We start from the raw sequence: 23,132 nt of genomic DNA, 5'->3' as shown, positions 1-23,132 counted from the left end.
CACACAATGTTAAACACTGAGGATATTACTCTATTTAATCATTCATGCACACAGGCATTCAAACACAGATCATCGACATTTATTACTAAAAATCGAGCGCCTGGGGAGCACCTAGGTGGCTCAGTCAGTTGGCCATCTGCCTTCAGCTGGGGTCATGGTCTCAGGATCGTGGGGTCGAGCCCCATGTTGGGCTCCCTGCTCAGCCGGGAGCCTGCTTCTCCTTCTCCCTCGCCCCTCCCCGCCCATCTCTCCTCTCTCAAATAAATAAAATCTAAAAAAAAAAAAAAAATCGAGTGCATACACAACTATATGCTAATGTCACTAAAGCGGAGTGAATGGTGCATGAATTCTTTTTTTAAGATTTTATTTATTTTAGAGAGCAAGAGAGGGCAAGCGGGGAGAGGAAGAGAAGGGGGAGGGAGGGGGGAAGACTCTCAGCGGGGCTTCGTCTCATGATCCTGAGATCACAACCTCAGTCGAAACCAAGAGTCGGACCCTCAACCCACGGAGGCACCCAAGGGCCCTGATGCATAAATTCTTTTTTTTTAAATTATTTCTTTTCAGTGTAACAGAATTCATTGTTTATGCACCACAGCCAGTGCTCCATGCAATACGTGCCCTCCCTAATACCCACCACCAGGCTCCCCCAACCTCCCACCCCCCCGCCCCTTCAAAACCCTCAGATTATTTTTCAGATTCCATAGTCTCTGGTGGTTCCCCAACCATACTGACGCATAAATTCTTTTTTTTTTAATTAAAAATTTTTTATTGTTTTATAAACATATAATGTATTTTTGTCACCAGGGGTACAGGTCTGTGAATCGCCAGGTTTACACACTTCACAACACTCACCATAGCACATACCCTCTCCAATGTCCATAACCTAACCCCCATCTCCCGGGCCCCCTCCCCCCAGCAACCCTAAGTTTGTTTTGTGAGATTAAGAGTCACTTGTGGGGCGCCTGGGTGGCTCAGTGGGTTAAAGCCTCTGCCTTCGGCTCAGGTCGGGATCCCAGGATTCTGGGATCAAGCCCCCCATCAGGCCCTCTGCTCAGCGGGGAGCCTGCTTCCTCCTCTCTCTCTACCTGCCTCTGCCTACTTGTGATCTCTCTCTCTCTGTCAAATAAATAAATACCCTCAAGGTGACTAGCCAGGAGACAGTCATCCAGATCAAGGCTCATGTAGCCTCACTGTAGGCCATGGCTCCAGAAGATCAAATCATAACCCTGGCAGGCATGCCCCTAAAGGACGAGGCTACCATAAGTCAGTGTGGAGTAGAGGTTCTGACCACCCTGGAAGTAGCCAGCTGTGGGCTTGAAGGTGAAGTCCATAGTTCCCTAGCTGATGCTGGGAAAATAAGAGGGCAAACTCCCAAGGTAGCTAAACAGGAGAAAATGAAGACAGGCTGAGCCATGTGGTAGATTAATGCTTTGTCAATGTTGTGCCCACCTTTGGCAAGAAGTAGGACCCCAATGCCATATCTGAAGTCCACTGTAATCTTGGCTTTCCCCAATAAAGCCACTTAGTTCAGTCAAAAAAAAAAAAGTGTCCACAGAATTAAAAAATTAATGATTAAGGAAGTAAAGGAAGGTATGATGACAATGTTGCATCAAATAAAAAATATCAGTGAAGAGAGAAATTTCAAAAAAATTCTTGTTTTCAATAATTTCTTTTTTTAGTGATTTTTCCCAGTTTTATTGAGATATAATTGATAATTTTAAAAAAGATTTTTATTTATTTATTTGACAGACAGAGATCACAGGTAGGCAGAGAGGCAGGCAGAGAGAGAGAGAGGAGGAAGCAGGCTCCCGGCTGAGCAGAGAGCCCGATGCGGGCCTCGATCCCAGGACCCTGAGATCATGACCTGAGCCAAAGGCAGAGGCTTTAACCTACTGAGCCATCCAAGCCCCTGATATAATTGATAAGTTTAAGGTATACAACAGAATGTTCTGACTTCCAAAAAACTGTGAAATGACTAAAATAGAAATTATTTTCAAAGAACCAAATAGAGATTCTGGAGTTGAAAATACAGTAAGTGAAATTAACTGATGCAAGTTGCTCAGTTAGTTAAGCCTCTGGCCCTTGATTTTGGCTCAGATCATGATACCAGGGTCTCCACAGACATGGAGCCTGTTAGATTTTTTCTCCCGGGGCACCTGGGTGGCTCAGTGGGTTAAAGCCTCTGCCTTCAGCTCGGGTTATGATCTCGGGGTCCTGGGTTTGAGCCCTACAACAGGCTTTCTGCTTGGCGGGGAGCCTGCTTCCTCCTCTCTTTCTGCCTGCCTCTCTGTCTACTTGTGATCTCTGTCTGTCAAATACAAATAAAACCTTTAAAAAAAGGGGGGGTTCTCTCCCTCTTCCTGTATCCCTCCCCACTGCTCATGCTCTTTCTCTTAAAAAAAAATTCACTTAGATGGAAACAGTATATTTGAACTAGTAGAAGTATATTTGAACTAAACAGTATATTTGAACTAGTAGAAGAAAGAGTTCATGATCTTAGGGATAGGATAGATTGAGAGAAATTTGGAAGCTGAGGAAAAGGGAGTAAAAAAAGAATGAAAAAAATGAACAAAACCTCAGAGAACTTTGGAACAACATGAAATGCAGAGTTCAGAAAGGAACAAAAAAATATTTGAAAAACTTGTTACTGAAAACATCCAAAATTTTTGAAAAACAATGAACTGACTTCCAGGAAGCTCAAAGTAGTAAAGAAAGGTGGAGAAATGGCTTTTCAAATAGAGAATTATAGTAAAAAAAAAAAACAAAAAAAACAGAAAATACATAGATGAATCAAATGGGAAATTCTGGAGTTAAAAAATACGAGTGGGGTGCCTGGGTGGTACAGTCAGTTGAGCAGCCGACTCTTGGTTTTGGCTCAGATCATGATCTTGGGGTACTGGGATTGAGCCCTGCATCCAGCTCTGTTCTCAGTGGGGAGTCTGCTTTAGGATCCTCTCTCTCCCTCTGCCCCTCGTCATGCTCATGCATGTTCTCTCTCTCTAGAATAAATAAATAAATAAATCTTTAAAAAAAAAAGTACGATGAGCAAAATGAAAACTTGATTAGAGAGGCTCAATAGCTGATATGAACTAGCAGGAGAAAGAACTATAAAACTTGTTACGGGAGCAATAGAAATTATACAACTGAAGAACAGAGAAAGAATAGATGGATAGAAATAAGCAGAGCCTCCAAGATGTATGGGCTATGCTTAAGCACAACAACATACCTATAATAGGAGTGCCAGAGCAGAGGAGAAAGAGAAAGGAACAGAAAAAATAATGACTTTAAAAATGTCCCTAATTTGTTTGAAAGCATTAATTTACATGTCCAAGAAGCTCAAGGAACTCCATATAATATAAATACAAGGAGGATACCTGGGTGGTTCAGTTAGTTGGGTGACTGCCTTTGGCTCAGGCTATGATCCTGGGGTCCCAGGTCAAGTCCCACATCAGGCTCCCTGCTCAGTGGGGAGTCTGCTTCTCCCTCTGATCTCCCCCCTCATGCTCTCTCTCTCTCACTCTCTTTCAAAGATATAAATAAAAACCTTTTTAAAAAAGATAAATACAAAGAGATTCACAACCATGCACACCAATAAAAATGTGAATGACCAAGAGAAAACCTTGAAAATAGTCAGAGAATGACTCATCCCATACAAAGTAACCCTGATATGATTTCTCAGCGGATTTCTCTCCGATTTCTCATCGGAGACCAGAAGGCAGGGAGATGACATATTCAAATGCCAAAAGAAAAAAAATGTCAACAAGATTCCTATACCCAGGAAAACAAAAAACTATCTTTCTTTAAAAAAAAAGTTTATTTTAGAGTGAGAGTGCCCCTAGTTGGGGGAGGGGCAGAGGGAGAGAGAGAGAATCTTAAGCCCAGGGTGGAGCCTGATATGGGGCTCAATCTCATGACCCTGAGATCATGAACTGAGCTGAAATCATGAGCTGGACATCCAACTGACTTAGCCACTAGGCTCTCCTAAAAACTATCTTTCAAGAAGGAAGACAAAGTAAAGATATTCCCGGAAATTGAAAAAGTTAGAGAATCATTGCTAAGAGACACTAAAGAGTGTTTTTTGGGCTGAAAACAACTAAATTCAAATGGAAATTTCTAACAGAGAGAGAAACAGAGAACTGACAAAGGTATTAGTAATCATAAAAAATTATGTAAATGCATATTTCATCTTCTCTTTTGCCTTAACAGATTTACAGATTAAGTTTTAATTCGATGTTCAAAATATAAGAGCTGAAACCATAAAACTTTTAGGAGAAAACATAGGGGTAAATCTTTATGACTTTGGAGTTGGCAGTGAATTCTTATATATAATGCCAAAAGCACAAGCAATAAAAGAAAAACAGATAAATTTGACTCCATAAAAATTAAAAATGTCTGTGCATCAAAAGATATTGTTATGAAAGTGAAAGGACAGGGGCGCCTGGGTGGCTCAGTTGGTTAAGCATCTGACTCTTGATTTTAGCTAAGGTCATGATCTCAGTGTTGTGGGATTGAGCCCCGCCTCGGGCTCTGTGCTGAGCAGGAAGACTGCTTGGAACTTTGTCCCTCCCCATCTCTCTCTCCCTCTCCCTAAAAATAAAAAAATTTAAAAATCAACTAAAATTTAAAAAGGAAAAAGAAAAAGAAAAAAGTGAAAGGACAATCTACAATATGAGAAAAAATATTTTTAAATCATATATTTGATAAAGGTTTAGTATCCAGAATAAATAAAGAACTCCTACAGCTCAACAAAAAAATACAAATGACCTGATTTAAAAACCAAAGATTTTGAGTAGACACTTCTCCAAAGAAGATATACAAATGGCCAATAAGCCTACGAAAAGATGCTCAACATCATTAATCATTAGGGAAATGCAAATCAAGACCGCAATGAAATATCCTTTCACACTTGTTAGAATGGCCATTATTAAACAAAACAAAATAACACAATTGCCAAGGATGTGGAATCATTGAAACTTCTGTGTCCTGCTGGTGGGAATATGATACTACAGCTACTGTGGGAGACAGTACTGTGGTTTCTCTGAATATTAAATATAAAATTAACATAAGATCCAGAAATTCCACTTTTGAGTTTATATCTGAAAGAACTGAAGGCAGGCACTCCAACAGATATCTGGACACCCATGTTCATAGCAGCATTATTGGCAATGATTGCGAAAAACAATCCAAATGTCCACCAACAGATGAATGGAGGAACAAATACGGTATATATGTACAAGAAAATATTATTAGGCCATAAACAGGAAATCAATTTTGATACATGATACAAGATGGATGAACCTTGAGAACGCTACGCTAAGTCAAATAAGCCAGACACAAGAGAACGAATACTGTTGGATTCCACTTATATGAGGTACCCAGAAGAGTCAAATTCATAGAGACAGAAGGTAGGGTGGTGGTTACCAGGGGCAGGGGGGGAAGGAGGATGGGAATATATGACTTAATAGGTCTGAAGTTTCAGTTAGAGATAGTGGAGAAGGTTCTGGAGATGGATGGTGGTGAGGGTTTCACAACAGTGTGAATGTACTTCATGGCACGAAACTGTACATGGAAAAATCACTAAAATGGTAAACCTTATGTATATCTTACCACCATAAAAATAAATTAATTCCTTTTTTAACTGAATAAAAAAAGTGTTAAAGGGTGCTGAGCAACTTGCAATCCATAATTGGATTGTGGGTTAAAAATACCAGACTGGGATGGAAGGAAACATCTGGTGCCACCCCCTCTCTTCCACCGAGGGAAGATGGGTTACAGACAAGGTTCAGCCTCTAGTAGAAGATAAGGTCTACCCCACTGCTCCTTTAAACAAAGTCACACTCTTGTAGAATTAGAGGATAATCTGTAGATCCCAGAAGGAGCTGATCATAGAGACATTAAAGCTAATGGCAAGACTTCCATCCATGGTAGGTGTGAAGGGCAGGGTAGGGAGGCTGGCTGAATTTTACAGGAGCTGGAGGGGAAACAGATCTGTGAACACTTCTCCTACACCTTGCAGGTGAGCCTATCCTGGGCTAGGCTGGCCCACTTAGGTGGCCTAAGGAGTCACAGTTGCAGCTGTGGGCACGTGGGGCCCTGCCTGGCAAGGAGCTGTGCCTATACCCTTAAGGGCTGTGGTCAGCACAGCCTGCCCTATGCTGACTGCCTGGGCCAGGCTGCCTGCTGACCCACTCTTACCCAACTCATGCCAGGAAAGAAGTAGTAAGGACCACGGCCATTGGGTAGGGCTGAGTGCAGACAGTGGTGTTCCTGGCCAGTCCTCTTCCAGGGCCTGAATTAATTTGGTCCCCTGGGAAGATGTACATTTCTGGAGCCCAAATCTTGACTTGTGGTTGAGATGACTTATGATAGTAAGGAGTAAGAATGATAATGGTCACTGTTTGGTATCTTGTTATTTTTTGGCCTCTTTTCATTGCTCCTCATATCAGCCCCCTTTGAAATGGAATGCTTCTGTTTTGCAGATGGGGAAACTGAGACATGGTGGGGGGCAATAGTATGCAGGACAAGGGAGCACAGCAGGTAAGTGGCAGAGCCATAACCTTGGCCAAGTCCATCCCACAGCCCTGGTGCTCACGGCTACATTCAATTTCTCAGTGCCCTTCAGTCAGCTTAGGAGGAATATACGGGTAATATGTGTCATTGACTGAGTTGGGGTTTATACTGGCTAAAGAGAAGGAGAATGCACATCATGGGAACCTATTATGGAATTCAGGCACTAGGGGGGTGATTTGGTGCAGGGTCCAATCCAAGGAAGCCAGGGTTTGCTCCACATCCAATGGTATTAGAAAGCAGGGAACAGTCTTACAATTGGGCAATTTGTGGATGGCACAGTGACCTTATTTGCATCTGTTCTAAGATGAAATGATGAAGCAGCTTTATTTTGTTTCATTTTACCCTGGTCTCAGAGTAACCCCTAAGGCTGATAGTCTGTGAAGGTTCGTATGTCCAACAGAACAAAATGGCCTGGCTGCGAGCCTCAGACAGGCTCATGATCACACTGAGATCTCGCTATGAATATTAGATCAATTCCAGATGTCAGGGGCTGCTTTTTTTTCCCTCTTGGTTTCTCTTTTGGCCAAGAACAGATGACGTCAGGCTGCAGGACATTAATTCATGATGTCTAGATTTTACTCTTGTCAAGATGTTGTTGATTAAGAACAGAAGCACATGTATTACACTTACTCCATAGCTGACCCAAGTTAATCTCTGTTTTTCTTTCTGTTGTAGGATGAATTGTGGGGTCACCTGATGTGACAATGACTGAAGTAGCATTTAAAACTCTGGACAAGATCTATAAATCAAACAAAACAACTATTGATGCTTGTGACATGTCCCCAAACCAATGGTTGCACAATCTAGTTGTTCTGTTTTAGAGAGTCAAGACCTTTTTCTTTAGCTTAGTCAGACTGTTCCATATGCCCTATAGCACTTATGTTGTGTAACAAGATTGTATAGCATTAGGGACCACCCCCTCCCCTTGGCTGGCTAAGAGCAAGTCAAAGGCTATGATTGCCATGACCACTTTAACTAATGCATTTAGATTAGTTTGTTGGGCCTTCAGAACAGAAGTGTCATCTTTGATGACTTTTGTGAAGGTTAGAGAAAAGTTTGAACACCTTTTCTTGTTTTGTTCCCTTTGTGGGAGATGTATTGTGTGGGGCATGCATGAAAAGGGAACCAATTGTCCCTTCTGGAAGTTTTTAAGAGTAATCTGTGTTTCGTTTGTTTTATGAGCTTCTGGATGTCCTTTTTTTTTTTAAAGATTTTATTTAGAGAATTTGTGAGCAGGGAGAGCAACAGAGGGGAGGGGAGAGGGAAAGGAAAGAATCTCAAGCATGGAGTGCAGAGCCCCATGTGTGCCTTGATCTCATGACCCTGAGATCATGACTGAGCTAAAATCAAGAGTTGGATGTTTAACTGACTGAGCCTCCCAAGCACTCCTGGATGTCCTTTTTAGGACACATGATTGACTGGAGTGGTAGTGGTTTTAAATACCTGGATAACTCTTCTAATTACTCAGGTTACAAGCAATAAGTTAGAATATGGTGGACCAGTACGAGCCTGATGTCTATATGAGGAATAATATCCTAGTGAAGTCTACATTATATTGGGAGTATAAATATAATTTATTATAATAGGAAGGAGTCCATTAGATTGTGTTTCTTGAGTCTTCACTGATACCAATACAGTATTTCAAATTGGCCTTTTGCTTAGAGCACCTAACGAGGTTTTGTGGGTTTTTTTTTTTTAACCCAAAAATCCAATTTGGAACTTGTAGACTGAATGATTACTGGCACTCATGCAGGGCTGGAAAGAGATCCAACATGGAAAGGGCTTGTAATACATGGGATTAGATATTGTCTCCTTTGAAAGGCTGTTGTACTTTGTTTCGGAACACAGCTAAGCTACTAGGGATCCATTTGATCCTTTCAAGCTGTTTGTCAGCAGAAAATCCCACACCCTTTAGAGGAGTTCAATAACATTTGGGATCCGACAACGTAAAAGTCACAATGTCTAACATTCAATTAAAAATCAGTAGGCCAATCAAAAGAAACAAAATCTTGCCATTTGCGACAACATGGATGGAACTAGAGCGTATCATGCTTAGCAAAATAAGTCAAGCGGAGAAAGACAACTATCATATGATCTCCCTGATATGAGGAAGTGGTGATGCAACATGGGGGCTTAAGTGGGTAGGAGAAGAATCCATGAAACAAGATGGGATAGGGAGGGAGACAAACCATAAGTGACTCTTAATCTCACGAAACAAACTGTGGGTTGCTGGGGGGAGGGGGGTTGGGAGAAGGGGGGTAGGGTTATGGACATTGGGGAGGGTATGTGCTTTTGGATAAATTGGAAGGGGAGGTGAACCATGAGAGACTATGGACTCTGAAAAACAATCTGAGGGGTTTGAAGTGGCGAGGGGGGGTGGGGAGGTTGGGGTACCAGGTGGTGGGTATTATAGAGGGCACGGCTTGCATGGAGCACTGGGTGTGGTGAAAAAATAATGAATACTGTTTTTCTGAAAATAAATAAATTGGAAAAAAAAATCAGTAGGCCATGGGTGCCTGGATGGCTCAGTGGATTAAGTGCCTGACTTCAGGTTGGGTTGTGATCTCTGGGTTCTGCGATCAAGCCTGACTTCAGGCTTCATGCTCAGCAGGGAGTCTGCTTGTCCCTCTCCCCTCTCCCCTCCCCCCACCCCATGGTCATGCTCCTTCTCTCTCTCAAATAAATAAATAAAAATATTTTTTAAAAAATCAGTAGGTTTGACTCAGAAAGGGGAAAACCCTGTCTCAGGCTACAATATGGATAGACTTTAGAGATATGATTTTAAATGTCCTCCTGTAGCAGGACAAATATTGTATGATTCCACTCATATGAGGTCCCCAGAGTAGTCAAATTCATAGAGACAGAAAGGAGAGTGCTGGTTTCCAGGGCTGGTTGGGGGGGTACTTATTTTTTTAAGGGGACATAGTTTCAGCTTTGCAAGTATGGAGTTTGAATGGTGGTGATGGTACTACAGGCATAGAAAATTATTACAATGGCAAATTTTGTGTTACATATATTTTCCCAGTAATTTTTTTTCAGAAAAAATCAAAAGTCATGGAAAGAAGGAGGAAGATATTACCCATAATGAAGGGAAAATCCATCCACAGAATCACATCTCTAAGTGACAGAGATGATGGAATTAATAAACAAAGACATAGAAACAGTTATCATAAATGTGCTCTGTGTGCTCAGGAACACAGAGGATCAGGAGCAAAACAGAAGATATTTTAAAAAGAAAGACCAGATGGAATTTACACCAGAGTAGATATTAGAGAGTAAAGATGAGAGAGGAAAATACAGAGAAAGAATGAAAAGAGGAGGGAAAATAGAACATCAGGGATTTGTGGGACAATAGAAAATAGTTCACTGTACATGTCATTGAGGTTCTAGAAAGAGAAGAGGCAGAAAAAAACTTTAAAGAATAATGTCCTGAGAGATGCCTCGGTGGCTCAGTCATTAAGCATCTGCCTTTGGCTCGGATGGTGATCCCAGCGTCCTGGGATCAAGCCCCATATCGGGCTTCCCACTGGGGTGGGAGAGCCTATTTCTCCCTCTCCCTTTCCCCCTACTTGTGTTCCCTGTCTTTCTGTCTCTCTCTGTCAAATAAATGAAAAGTCAAATAAATAAAGTCTTTTTTTTTTTTAAGAATAATGTCCTGAAATTTTCCAAATTGGATGAAAACCAACAGATGCAGGCTCCATAAATCCAAAACACAAGAAAGATAAAGAAAGCCACACCAAGGCAATCCTATTAATTACTTAATTTTTAAAAAGATTTTTATTTATTTCAGAGAGAGAGCACATGCATGCAAGCAGTGGGAGAGGCAGAGGGAAAGAAACTCTGTGCTGAGCATGGAGCCCTATGTGGGGCTCAGTCTCACAACCCTGAGATCATGATCTGAGCCGAAACCAAGAGTCGGACACCCAATGGACTGAGCCACCCAGGCACCCCATATTAATAGTTACTTTAAATGTAAACGGCCTAAATAATGCAAACAAAAGGCAGATATTATCAGACTGGGAAGAAAAGTAAGACCCAAAATATGCTCTCTATAAGAAACACAGTTTAGGACGCCTGGGTGGCTCAGTGGGTTAAAGCCTCTGCCTTCGGCTCAGGTCATGGTCCTGGGGTCCTGGGATCGAGCCCCGCATCGGGCTCTCTGCTCAGCAGGGAGCCTGCTTCCTCCTCTTTCCCTCTGCCTGCCTCTCTGCCTACTTGGGATCTCTTGTCTGTCAAGTAAATAAATAAAAATCTTTTTAAAAAAAAAAAGAAAGAAAGAAACACACTTTAAATATAAAGACACAGCCAGCTAAAAATGAAGCCATGAAAAGGATACACCAGGCAAGCACTAAATAAAATATGCCTGGAGCAGCTGTATCCATATGAGACAAAGCAGACTGCAAAAGGACCTTTACCAGGGTGATAGAGAAACATTTCCTAACACCACATTCAAGGAAGACATGACATTCCTAAATAACGGGACTTCAAAATACATGAAGCAGGGGCTCCTGGGTGGCTCATAGGGTTAAGCTTCTGCCTTCAACTCAGGTCATGGTCTCAGGGTCCTGGGATCAAGCCCTGCATTAGGCTCCCTGCTTAGCAGGGATGCTGCTTCCCCTCCCCGTCAAACTCTGCCTGCCTCTCTGCCTACTTGTGATCTCTCTCTCTCTCTGTGTCAAATAAATAAATAAATATTTTTTAAAAATCCATAAAACAAAATACATGAAGCAAAAACTGATAGAACTGCTGGGAGAAATGTACCACCACTTATATACACCAGATTCATAATATATTTATAAAGAGTCCACCATTACAGTTAAAGATCTCAACATCCCTCTCTCTCTAGTTGATAACCAAGTAGATATGATTGGTTCAGACCTAGAAGGGTTAGCAGTGCTGGAAACCATGTTGACCTAATTATCATTTTTTAAAAAGACTCCACCCAATAACAAAAAGAGTTCTTTTCAACTGTTCCTCTTTCTCTGTGGTTCCCTCCCTGACAAAGGAACAGGAGTTCTTACTTTCTCCTGATTCCCCTGGAAATCCACAGGGGAGATGCCTGCTGTGCAGGTTGAAACCTACCATGTTCTGTGCTCCGATGGAGTGGTTGTGGAGCTTCCTTGACAAAAGACTGACTTGGTTACCCTGTGCCTCCTGAGAGAGAGAGTGACAGAGCGGGATTCTTACACCATGCTAGAAATGCACCCGGGCTGAAACACACACAGACACCACTTTGGGGGCTTGGGAATTAGGATGATGGTTTCTTTGGAGATATAGAACAGATAAAAATAGCTCACTGAAAGAATAAGTCATGGCCATGTATAAAAAACTATTCTTTTTCAAGGGCTCCATTAGAGGAAATCAAACTAGTTATTTTTTAAAAAAAATTAGACAACAAGCCATTTTTTAAAAAAGGGAAACTCACCCTGTCATAGTCCCATACCTCCAGCAAGCAAGGAAGGTGAATTTGAGATAAAGGGTTGACCCCTGTAGGGATTTGTACCAGATCTTAGAGAACCGAATGAGTTTGTCCTTTCATTGAGCCCTGTGGTCCCCACACCTGCAACTTTTCTGACTTTGATTGTCCCCTACAAAGTTTTTCTTTACATTCTGCTGTTTTCTTTTTTCTTTATTTTTTTTCCTGTCCCTCTCACTAATGAGCTCAAATTCCCATTTTCTTTTACCTTTGAAGTAGTCTAATGTGTTTATGGCAAAGGATTCCTCGGGAGTTTTGGGACTCCTACTATTTGCCTAGCTGTCTTGGGAAATCTGTCTCACTGAGTGATTTATAATTATTTGGTATGTGGATGATTTTCTGATAGCTTCAGAAACTAAAGAGGAATGCAAAACTGATCCTTTGGCTTCTGACAGTTCCTCACCTCACAAGGATGTAAGACCTCACTAGATAAACTGCAGTATTGCCAAACTGGGGTCAAATATTTCAGGCATTTGTCGTGGAAGGCCACAAAGTGTTAGAATGTAGGAGTTGGCCAGTTTTGCAGTTGAAATAGCCTACAACAACAACAACAAAAACAACAACAACAAAGCAACTTAGGCAATTTGGGTAACTAGTAGGATATTTTCCACAGTGGCTTCCAGCTCTTGCAGAGCAGACAAATCCTCTGACCAACTGATTGATAATACTCTCGATCCTTCTGTTTTATCCTTAGAATCTGGAGAAAACTTTTGAACAACTGAAATTGGCTGTGGTGTTCTCCACAGAGAATTCCAAATTTTCAAAAATCTTTCCACATGATTTGCCATGGAAACAAAGGCACTCACTGCTAGCAGAATTTAACTCAAAAGTTGACATTTGACTCTAGACCAATAGCATCATCTCTAAGTTCTTCTGGATGCCTCCAAGCTGTGGTGGAAGCAGGCATCCCTATTGAAAGGGCCAAACCTTTCTTTGGGTCATTTGATTTCTTGGCATATTATGGGCCATCTATCAAATGCGGAAGACCCAGCATGACAGATGCGCCATCAGACCAGCACCGACCAAGAGGTATAATCCAACCCCAATGTTGTGCTTAGGAAACATGATCTCCTAAGCCATGCTACTCTATTACCAGATCAAATAGATGGCCAGGACTGTATGCTAGTTAACAGAGTTAGACATTAGACCCTGATTGGATTTATATATCATTCCATTTCAATAAATGATTTTTTTTAAGATTTTATTTATTTATTTATTTGAGAGAGACAGTGAGAGAGAGCATGAGCGAGGAGAAGGTCAGAGAGCGAAGCAGACTCCCCATGGAGCTGGGAGCCTGATGTGGGACTCGATCCCGGGACTCCAGGATCACGCCCTGAGCCGAAGGCAGTCGTCCAACCAACTGCGCCACCCAGGCGTCCCAGTATATCATTCCATTTCAAAATTCAGAGTCGATCATGTTTCCTGCTGGGTCACACTCAAGGACAAAAATGGCCAAGACAAGACCTCCTGCACTGTGGTGGCTGCTTTGTCAAACCTCATCAGCTTAGGTTTTGCCTGAAATTAAATCAGCATGAAGGGACTTAACTGCTAACAGTTACTAGGGCCATGATTCTCAGTTGAGGACTTAGAGTACATCTACATACTGAAAGTAAATATCTATTTAGGGTCTATCGAGCAGCAGAGCAAACTTGGAAAAATAGGGGATTCTTGACTAAGATGGGAACTAAAATATCTCATGGAAAATTAAAGGCTGAGTCATTAGGTTTTGCAGCAATCAGTTGTAGTGCTCACATGGGGCAAAATGTTGGCTTCTAAAGGAGATGGTTTTGCTGACAGAGCTGCTGGAACCCCTGTTAAAACATGGACTCCAACCTTAGATATCCCATTTAAAAAAATTTTTTTTATTGACTTATTTGACACAGAGAGAGACATCACAAGTAGGCAGAGAGGCAGGCAGAGAGAAGGGGGAAAGCAGGCTCCCCGCTAAGCAGAGAGCCCAATGGGGCTCGATTCCAGGACCCTGAGATCATGACCTGAGCCAAAGGTAGAGGCTTAACCCATTGAGCCACCCAGGCATCCCAGATGTCCCATTTTTAATGCAAGTAATTACTGCTCATTTTCAAAAACATTCATCATGAAAGGAAATGGACAAATGTGTTGAGAAAAGGGCTAAAAGTAATTCAACTGGACTCTGGAACCTGCTAGCAAAATAATCCCTGTACCATACTTCCCATCTGCTTGGTTAATAATGTGCCATCAACAAAATCATCTCAGTCAATCATCTGAGAGGGATTTTAAAGGCACTAGACTCTTACCATGACTACCACACAGATGACATTATCCAAAATGTATCAGAGATGCACATTGGTGTCTGTCCATAGAATTCTTTCCAGGCCACTGCCAAGGTTGGCATAGGAGGCACCTGGGGGAAGCTCAATTCCATAGAATTGACACCTGTGGAAAGTAAGAGATTTTGGTGTCATTATGGTTTGTGGGGGGCCTGACGTCCACTGTCCCTCAGGAGTCGTACAAATCATGCTAGGATGCCCCCTGTCCTCTCAGCCCTTTGGACAAGTAGAATGGATGAATCCATCTCTGAAAGCTTCATTCAGGAGTCTAAATAGGTGAAAATGGCCTAGGGCTTTACCACCAACCTTGTTAGAAATGAGAGTGACCCTCCCAGAAAGCACAGTGTCTCTCCCTTTGAACTTAGGGACTATTGTTTGACAGGCCTATGAATTTGGGTCTGAGACCATATTCTTTGCCCAGTTTAGCTGAATTCTCTCATAAACATGTTCAATACTTAAAAGGGCTTCTCTCCCTAGAAACTGTGAGACATAATGTCATAAGGACTTGCGAGGACCCATTGGAGGAGGTCTACCACCCCTCTCTGCTGGGGGATTTAATGTGCATAAAAGTGTTCCTGGGGCAGATATCTGTCACCATACTGGGTGAATGGTGACAGATATCTGTCACCACCCTTTCAAGTGTTTTGATATGGCTATCAAAGTGAAAGAAAAATCCAGTTGGATTCATGCTTCTAATGTGTATTCAACATCTCAGAGGAGGAAGGGACTGAGGTTCTCACAAGGACTCGAAACGAGTTTTCTGGAATCACTGATACTGGTACTGAGCTTGATAAAAAAGAGCTTTTATTTTTTTAGAGATTTTCTAGTGAAATTATTATTATCATAAATAGCCCTGCTGTCTTACACGTAGTAGTGATTATCTCAATTACTTTAAGACTCACAACTTACTAGAAACAAACATGTTATTTGGAACATTGCTATTTCTTTTTTTTTAAATTTCTATTTCTTTTGAAATGGTTTCCACAATTACGTTTTTCTTTTGCTTTTTAAAAAAGATTTTGTTTATTTATTTGAGAGAGAGAAAGCAAGTGAGACACTGCACATGAGCAGGGGGAGGGAGAGAGGGAGAAGCAGTCTCCTGGCTGAGCAGGGAGCCCAGTGCAGGGCTCAATCCCAGGACTCTGGGGTCATGACCTGAGCCAAAGGCAGATGCTTAATGACTGAGCCAACCAAGCGCCCCCACAATTACATGTATCTGATTAGCTCCATATTGTATTCTCAGAAAAGACATGGTCTGGATGTACCAGTCCAACAACACTTTATCAGCAAAGTGAGGTTGGGACCATCTTCATGAGCAATTTTTGATAATGCTAAAGTAAAAAGAACTAAAATGCATCTTGACACTATTCAAGAAAAAATTGTTCATGACACTTAAAGAACCATAAAGCAGACTTTATTCAGGACCACGGGGTACGTCTAGGGACCTCTGCCAAGGGGGTCTTGCAATGGGGGGAGAGATTGTGCTCAACTCCAGACACAACAAAGAATAGTGGAAATTTATAGCCAAGGTGTAGGGGTGGGAGAGGTCAGTGAATGTTAAATCACCAAAAGAAAACATCAGGGGTTGGGGGGATTCTGGTTAAACTCACCTAATAGGAGTCTTGGTGAAGGGAAGCCAGGGTGATCAGATATTACAGGGGAGTGATGGGGCAAGAAGCCCCATCAGATATCCAAGTTGATCAGATATAAGGGTGGGGAGTTATGGCTAAACTGACTTAGCAGGATGCTTGCTAAAACTGGACAACATAGAGATAAACATGAAAGCCAAAAAGTCAGGGCCTAGGTTAGAAGCGAGTCCAGAAGATCTGGCATGGAGTTCAGTCAAGGAGAGAATTTTTGTTAATACTCAAACCCAAAATCTGACACAGAATGTCTGAGGTTTATAGTCTTTACAACTGGAGTCACACCCCCAGGTGCCCCCTTTATGGAATTTACTTACTAAGGGGTCCATCCAAGGACACAAAGAAACCTATTAGATACAATCTTTGGGGGAATAAAACAGGAAAGGTCTAGCTAATGCTTTTTGATGTTAATACTTTGACCAATTAACTCAGTGCTTCAGGACAATTACAAAAACATGTAATATGATTGCAATAGAAATGGGGGACATTTGGAATTGGACCGTTGGGAATAATTTAATGCTGGAAGAAAAATTCACTGCAAAGTTCTCAGAGGTGCTGAGTGAAAAAGCAGCTTAATGGTTAACTAGTGACCTGCTCTGAGACACCACCACTGACTCAGCAGGATAGACCTGCTATCATAATATATATTGACTTGGACTGATGCGAACAATGGCCTACTAGTGTTTGTCCTTGAGACTTAGAACACCTAAAGCCATAGACAGTACACACTGCAAACTGAGTCTATAGTATTCCAAGGATCCCCCATAAGAAGTCTTTGCTACTAGAACATGGCCATGGGCATCTTGACATCTTGTGTAAAGAAATATTTTTTAGTAATGGCCAAACTATGGACAGAGCCTAGATGTCCATCAACAGATGAATGGATAAAGAAGATGTGGTGTATGTATTTAGTGGAATACTATGCAGTCATCAAAAACTAAAATCTTTCTATTTACAATGACATGGATAGAATTAGAGGGTATCATACTAAGTGAAATAAACCAATCAGAGAAATACAGTTATTATACAATCTCACTGATATGAGGAATTTGAGAAACAAGACAGAGGATCCTAGGGGAAAGGAACGAAAAATGAAGCTAGATAAAACCAGAGAGGGAGACAAATCATAAGAGACTCTTCATCTCAGGAAACAAACTGAGGTTGCTGAGGGTGGGGAGGGATAGGGTGGCTGGGTGATGGATATGGGGGAGGATATGTGCTATGGTGAGCACTGTGAATTGTGTCAGACTGATGAATCATAGACCTGCACCCCTGAAACAAATAATACATTATGTGTTAATAAAAAAAGAAAGAAATATTGTTTAGGATGATAGAAAAATTACTGAAGGGCCTAAATTATGTAAGTGTGAGTTTATTCATACAATTGAAGGCAACTCAGGACAAAATTACTGGCCTTACCAGAAAAACTCTTAAAATGTTATCAGGGGCACCTGGGTGGCTCAGTAGGTTGGGCCTCTGCCTTCGGCTCAGGTGGTGATCTCGGGGTCCTGGGATAGAGCCCTGCATCTGGCTCTCCGCTTAGCATAGAGCCTGCATCCCCCTCTCTGCCTGGCTCTATCCTTACTTGTGATCTCTCTTTCTCTGTCAAATAAATAAATAAAATCTTCTTTTTTAATTTTTTAAATTTCTTTTCAGTGTACCAGAATTCATTGTTTATGTACCACACCCAGTGTTCCATGCAATATGTGCCCTCCATAATACCCGCCACCAGGGTCACTCAACCTCCCACCCTCACCCCTTCAAAACCCTCAGATTGTTTTTTAGAGTCCATAGTCTCTCATGGTTCATTCCCCCCCTCCAATTTCCCTCAACTCCCTTCTCCTCTCCATCTCCCCATGTCCTCTGTGTTATTTCTTATGCTCCCCCAATAAGCGAAACCATATGATCATTTACTCTCTCTGCTTGACTTATTACACTCAGCATAATCTCTTCCAGTCCTATCCATGTTGATACAAAAGTTGGGTATTCATCCTTTCTGATGGAGGCATAATACTCCATTGTGTATATGGAGCACATCTTACTTATCCATTCATCTGTTTAAGGGCATCTTGGTTCAGTTTGGCGACTGTGGCCATTGCTGCTATGAACATTGGGGTAGGGATGGCCCTTCTTTTCACTACATCTGTATCTTTGGGTTAAATACCCAATAATGCAATTGCAGGGTCTTAGGGAAGCTCTATTTTTAATTTCTTAAGGAATCTTCACACTGTTTTCCAAAGTGGCTGTACCAACTTGCATTCCCACCATTATTAGGCTCTGGAGTTATGCTATTCCTTCCACTAAGATGGGAGAAGACTTTATGAGCAACTACACAATAATACCCAAATAGTTAATCCTGTGAGAGAGCAAATAATAAAATCAACAAGCTGTTTATAAAATTAATGTATGCTGAAGAATTTTTGCACATCACTTATCAACGGGGTTTAAGACACAGTCCCTACCAACCTCCCCACCCCCTTCCTCCACCCTTCCACAAAATGGCACCTTGGCATATAGATGATTTGAAGCTGAAGGAATTTGAAAAATGGCATATTCAGGAAGACCTTTATGACCTTCCCCTAAAACAAGTCATGAAACTCTCATGTGAGAGGCACCCTCCTTATACCCAAAGGAAAAGAGCACCCTTATGAAGATGAAGGGAGAGGAACCGGAATGAACAGGTCTTCCTTAGTTTCCCATTCTATCATACTTTTCCAGAACTTTCCACTCTTCATCAAACCTAACATTAAGGGTGCCTGGGTGGCTCAGTGGGTTAAGCCGCTGCCTTCGGCTCAGGTCATGATCTCAGGGTCCTGGGATCGAGTCCCGCATCGGGCTCTCTGCTCGGCAGGGAGCCTGCTTCCTCCTCTCTCTCTCTGCCTGCCTCTCTGCCTACTTGTGATCTATCTCTGTCAAATAAATAAATAAAATCTTTTAAAAAAAAAAAAAACCTAACATTAAAAACACTCAGGCATAACCACTCCCTCCAGTCTTCATTTCCTTGTGAAGACTCTGATGCTGCATGAAACTTATATTAAATAAATTTGTATGCTTTTCTCTTATTAATTTGTCTTTTGCTATCAGGGCCCTAGCCAAGAATTTAGAAAAGGACGTTAAAAAAAAAATTCAACTGACTAAATTTTTAAGATCTAATTGGCTTTATTTGAAGATTCATAAATTGAGCAGCATCCAATCTAGCAGACAGAAGGAGCTCCAAGGAGCTGTATGAAACATGAGACTTTTTTATAGGCAGAAGGAAGCAGGAACAAGGAAGTTATACAGGCGGAAAAGCAGGTTGTTATTGCAAGGTCATTTTCCTTTAGGGGATTGCCAAGAGGCAAATGACCTAACTAGTTACCGATCAAGTAATTCCCGAATGGTTTAAGGTTCAATTCCTAGAAAAGTTGAAATTCTAATTAAGTCTCAGTTTGGTAACATGGGCTTAGCATAAGCAACTCCATTGTGCACCTGTTGCCTTGTTGTTTTTTTTTTAAAGATTTTTATTTATTTATTTACTTGACAGAGAGAAATCACAAGTAGGCAGAGAGGCAGGCAGAGAGAGAGAGAGGGAAGCATGCGGGACTCGATCCCAGGACCCTGGGATCATGACCTGAGCCGAAGGCAGCGGCTTAACCCACTGAGCCACCCAGGCGCCCTGTTGCCTTGTTTTTAATGTTTGTTGTTGTTGTTGTTGTTGTTAATGTTCTTGGTTTTAGAGAGAGGGAGAGACAGCATGTGCAACCTGGGTGGGGGGCAGACAGAGGGAGAGAGAATCTTAAGCAGATTCCACGCTCATGGTGGAGTCCAATGCAGGCCTTGATCTCATGACCCTGAGATCAAGACCTCAGCCAAAATCAAGAATCAGACCCTTAACCAACTAAGCAACCCAGGTGCGCCTATTGTCCTATTTTTAACAAGTGAAAGGAAAAGATATTTTTTCCTCCCTTACATAATCAAGAATTTGCTTTAAATAAATATGACCATTTTTGGTATACATTTCTGATGACTTTTTCTGCAAGTCCATATTGTACTAAATTTTCTAATTCATCCCAGTATGATTCTGATAATACTGATAATTTGCTTTGCAGTTTACCACAGAATTGCTGATTATTTGAATGACTGCAAAATGCCAAGAGAAAGAGAAGGGTAGAAACAGCAATTGAGATCATCAGAAATTATAGTGTTACATTAAAATAGCGACAAAAGGGGAAAATTGCAAGGGTGAATAAAAGATTGAATTTCCTTTCCAAAAGAAAAGAGATCTTTTCTTCCCCTCCTTTTCTTAGAACTTTTCCTCAATAAAACTTGTATTTGTCCTTTTGATATGCATGCAAATCTTATTAAAGGTTAAATAAACCTCTTACCAGAATTAAAACCCAGGAAGATTATTTATGTATGTATTTATTTATATTTTTATTTATTATTTGACAGACTGAGATCCCAAGCACGTGGAGAGGCAGGCAGAGAAAGAAGGAAGAGAAGCAGGCTCTCCACTGGCAGAGAGCCTGATGCTGGGCTCGATCCCAGGACCCTGGGATCATGACCCAAGCCAAAGGCAGAAGCTTTAACCCACTGAGCCATCCAGGTGCCCCCAGGAAGATTTTTTAGCAGGGCTTGGGAGCCTTGACTTTTCAATGTCAACATCAAGGAAGATGGTGCCCCATCTCCCTGTCACCACGGGAATCCAGCCGAGGCGCCCTGACTACCTGCTCATCATAGAGGTACAAGAATTTTCATTTTTCCTTCAGAAAGAGGCCATTAACTAGCACAGATGAGTGATCATTCACCCAATTAATGCCAAATGAATTTGAAAGCCCGTGCAGTGAGTGGAACTGATGAGTCTTCTCGCCTGACAAGTGCTCATACTTGAGAATATGCACATAGGGTCAGTAGTATCTGCTTGGCTACATGAAAGTGGTGGGATTTCTTTTCTGTCTTAATAATTTTATGAGTTAACTAGCAGGTGACCTTGACAGAGCCCTATCTGAGTTAATTCTTTTTTTTAATATTTTATTTATTTATTTGACAGAGAGAGATCACAAGTAGGCAGAGAGGCAGGCAGAGCGAGAGGGGGAAGCAGGCTCCCCACTGAGCAGAGAGTCCAATGCAGGGCTCTAGATCCCATGACCTTGAGATCAGGACTTGAGCCAAAGGCAGAGGCTTATCCCACGGAGCCACCCAGGTGCCCCTCTGAGTTAACTCTTATTCAGTAATAAAACTATTCCTTTTGACATTAGTAGGGAAGGTTTTCTAGGTTACAGATCTTATTTTTATTACTTTTCCTTTTTTTATTTTAAGATTTTATTTATTTATTTGACAGAGAGAGAGAGATCACAAGTAGGCAGAGAGAGGGAGTGAGGAAAGCAGGCTCCCTGCTTAGCAGAGAGCCCGATGCAGGGCTCGATTCCAGGGCTCCAAGATCATGACCTGAGCCGAAGGCAGAGGCTTTAAACCACTGAGCCACCCAGGCGCCCCTACAGATTTTATTTTTGAAATATGTTTTCCTCAGGGACCCCTGGGGAGGCTCAGTCATTTGGGCATCTGCCTTTAGCTCAGGTCATGATCCCAGGGTCCTGGGATTGAGCCCCACATCAGCCTCCCTACTTGGAGGGGAGTCTGCTTCTCCCTCTCCCTCTCCCTTTGTGCTCTCTCTCTCTCTCTCTCAAATAAATAAATAAAATCTTAAAAAAAAAAAACTGATTTTTTTTGTGCTATCACTCCCCAGCTGGACTGTCACCACAGGGTTGGAGGAGGAGGAGGTGGAGTGGAGTTGAGCCTAGCAAGTGCAGAAGGAGTCTTCTCTTCAAAGAGAAGAAGAGCAGCAATTCTAGGAACAGAAAATTGACGACTTTGTGGAAGGTAGGACATGAGGAGAAGTGAATCCAAGGTGACAATTGGGAAGATAGACCGCAGGGGGAGGGGCTGGCTCCCAGCAAGCAGTAGAGCAGTGTGGCACAAAATCAAAACTTTTAGAAGTCTGTTCCACTTAGGGAAGTCTCTTCAGAGGCTAGACAGGGGTGGAGCATTCGTGGGGACAGTGTGGTCTCAGGACCCGCGGGGTCACAGGAAGACTGGGGGTATCTGAATATGGCAGAGCCCCAGGTATAAGAGCGGGAAAGCCTGCAGCAGAGACGGAGCTGGGGAGTAAGCTCTCAGCTCAGGGTTACCTTAAACTGTGATCTGAGGCACAATCGGGCCACTACTCTCCTGGCAGGGACTCCACAAGTGGCAGACCTGGAGAGACCCCCTCCTTCCTCCTCAGGAAGAGTGTGCGGCAGGAATCTGCTGGATTTGGAGACTCCAAATGGGGCATGTGCCAGAGACAGAAATGCTCAGTCACAGGCCAGGTGAGCTCAGAGCGCAGTGGAGACCAAGGAGACGGGAGGGATTGACAGCTTTTCTTTGAGGGTGCGCTGAAGAGTGGGGCCCCGAGCTCTCAGATCCTCTGAGCCCTAGACTGGGAGGCTGCCATTTTCATTCCATCCTCCAGAGGTCTCCGGAAAGCATTCAGGGAACAAAAGCTCCAAGAGTAAACCCAAGCAGATTCCTTAGCGTGGCCCCTGGCAAGGGTGGGACAATTCCACCTCCGGCAAAGACATTTGAGAATCACGGCAATGGACCCCTCCCCCAGAAGATCAGCAAGAAGATCCAACCAAGACCAAGTCACCAATCAGTGAGAACTGTGGAACTCCAGAGCTAGGGGAAAGCAACACATAGAAGTCATTGCTTTTTTCCCCATGATTCTTCAGTCTTTCAAAGTTAAAATTTTTAAATTTCATTTTTTTCTTATTTTATTTTTTAAAAGATTTTATTTATTTATCTGACAGAGAGGGATCACAAGTAGGCAGAGAGGCAGGCAGAGGAAGAGGGAGAAGCAGGCTCCCTGCTGAGGGAAAGCCCAATGCAGGGCTCCATCCCAGAACCCTGAGATCATGACCTGAGCCAAAGGCAGAGGCTTAACCCACTGAGCCACCCAGGTGCCCCTCTTATTTTATTTTTTAAAAATTTTCCTCTTTTCTAGTTTTTAAAAACTTTTATCTTATCACTACCTTTTAAAAAATCTTTTTAAATTTTCATTGTTATAGTCATATTCCTTCCCTTCATTGTATTAAACCTTATTTTTTTGTATACATA

General features: G+C 42.2%; 1 pseudogene; it reads left to right on the top strand.

The window, feature by feature from the left end:
• Positions 1–1,130: 1,130 nt before the first annotated feature.
• Positions 1,131–1,516, top strand: LOC122907393 (annotated as a pseudogene).
• The last annotated feature ends 21,616 nt before the right edge of the window (positions 1,517–23,132 follow it).

The sequence above is a fragment of the Neovison vison genome, chromosome 5, assembly GCF_020171115.1.
Source record: "Neovison vison isolate M4711 chromosome 5, ASM_NN_V1, whole genome shotgun sequence".
Taxonomy (NCBI): Eukaryota; Metazoa; Chordata; class Mammalia; order Carnivora; family Mustelidae; genus Neogale; species Neogale vison.
Note: the sequence above shows the minus strand (reverse complement) of the source record. Positions and strands in the feature narration are given on the sequence as shown.